Consider the following 2500-nt stretch of genomic DNA (forward strand, 5'->3'; position numbering starts at 1 on the left):
TTACAGATGGACATCATTCGAGCATCCAAATCTCACTCGTTTCCAAACATGATAATAATTCCTAAGTCTATTAAACAACAAAACACTCCAGACATAGTTAACCTGCAAACTGACAATGACTAACACCATTTGCATGAGCCTTTTTGCTTAGAAAGACTGTGCAAAAAGCCTGGGCAAATGACACCATTGATAATAAAGCTGTTGTTTGTTTAGAGTCAGCACACATACACACACATAAAGATAAGGATAAATACGATACAACTGGTTCCTTCAGTTTCTGCGGATCAGGTTTTCAAAACCAGAAAGGAGAAAACTGATTCAAAGACTACACACCCAAGCCATCACTCATTATCATCATCAGCAGCAGCAGTAGCAGCATTTAACATCTGTTGTCCATACTGGCATGGGTTGGACAGTTTGACTGGGCTAGCACACTGGAAAGCTGCACTGGGACTCCAGTCTCATTTGGCATGATTTTCTATGGCTGAATGCCCTTCCTAATGCCAACCACTCCCAGAGTGTAATGGGTGCATTAGCATGCCACCGGCATGAGTGTCACTTTGTGTGACACTGGTAACTATCATGACTGTGATTTTTCTCAGCTTGATGGGTCTTTTTCTCTTGGTCATTGCATTGTGAGGCCCAACACTTGAAAGGAGCTTATCCATTTTACTCTCATGAGGCCCAATGTTCAAAAGAATCTCAGCCACTTTACCTCTGTGAGGTCTAACACTTGAAAAAAGTCTCGCTTTATGAGACGCAATCATAGGTTAAAGTCAAATTACGATGAATGTAAATAAACAAACGAAATTTGCTTTAAAAGCATTGAGATGTCTATATATATATATAAACATATATATATATATATATATATATATATATGTAGGTTAGTAGAGTTAGAGGTTGAAATAACTGTGTAAGGAATAAAAATATCCGTTATACTACCAGTATATTTTCCTATGTTAATTACTTGTATAATTACCTGGACATACATATGCAAGCATATAATGCTCATAGTTTACAGGTTATGACAAAGATAAACATGAGTTTATCAGGAACCAAATTTAAAATAAACAGAAAATGGAGAAATATTGATCAACAATAATTGACTTATATCAATTATTATTTTTTAATAAAAGATAATAAAAATTAAAATAGAAAATAATAATTGATATAAGCCAATTGTTGTTGATCAATATTTCTCCATTTTCTGTTTACTTTATAAATATATATGCATATATATATATATATATATATATAATATATATATACGTATGAATATGAGAGTGATAATACTATTAGAAATACCATCACTAGTGGCAGTGAATACAAGCCATACAGGCAATATAATAATAATAATGATAATAATAATAATAATAATAATAATAATAATATAATAATAATAATAATAATAATATATATTATATATATATATATATATATATATATATATAGGTGCAGGAGTGGCTGTGTGGTAAGTAGCTTGCTAACCAACCACATGGATTTGGCAGGTGGAAACTGAAAGAATCCCGTCGTGTGTATATATATATATATATATATATATTTTAAATATAGGTCCAATACAAGAATACAGGTTTCTCTTATGGGGATGAAACCCAATTTCACATGGGTATATACAAAATTTATTAACATAATACTATGTTATATTATATTCATATAATAATAAATATTAAATACAAATTACAAACAATTGTTTTGATTCTTACTCATAATAGTATTATAAAAATTCATGTTTGTGGGTAAGAACCTCTTCAGTGTAATGTTTGATATGTGAGGAGTTACAGACCCAAGAAAAGACTGAATTTAGATATGTTTATGTCTTAAAGCATGAGCCTCAATAATTAAAAACAAGAACATAGATAAAAAATGAAAAATAAAATATGAAAAATAAACTAATATTATAGTCGTAAAATATATTTGTATATTATTAAGAATTTTAATAAAATATATTTTAGCACATTAGTTTTTTAAAAATACCCAGAACAATATTTTAAAAAGCTATGGCGAAATAAGAAATATCTCTTTTATTCTTCTATATCATAAAAAAATACGTGTTATTATAATTGGAGTCGAAGACCCCCTTCAGTCACGCATGACAATGTGATTGTACCTAGAAAGTTACCCTCCGAGGCACAAGTCTGGGCAAGGTTGTTTATGGAAGACCAGCAGTCGCCCATGCATACCAGCCTCCTCTCTCCACACTACCGATGTTATCCAAGGGAGAGGCAAAGTCTGATACAGCTTGGCACCTGTGACGTTGCAACTCATTTCTACAGCTGAGTGAACTGGAGAAACGTGAAATAAAGTGTCTTGCTCAAGAACACAACATGCAGCCCGGTTCGGGATTCGAACTCACAACCCTATGGTCATAAGTTTGACGGTCTGACCACTGAGCCATGCACCTTCACTTGTAATTAAAATAAAATAAAATAAAATAACCACCCCACTACCACCCCATTTCCCTTAAAATTTTGAACTT

The sequence above is a fragment of the Octopus sinensis genome, linkage group LG13 (genome assembly GCF_006345805.1).
Source record: "Octopus sinensis linkage group LG13, ASM634580v1, whole genome shotgun sequence".
NCBI classification, from domain to species: Eukaryota; Metazoa; Mollusca; class Cephalopoda; order Octopoda; family Octopodidae; genus Octopus; species Octopus sinensis.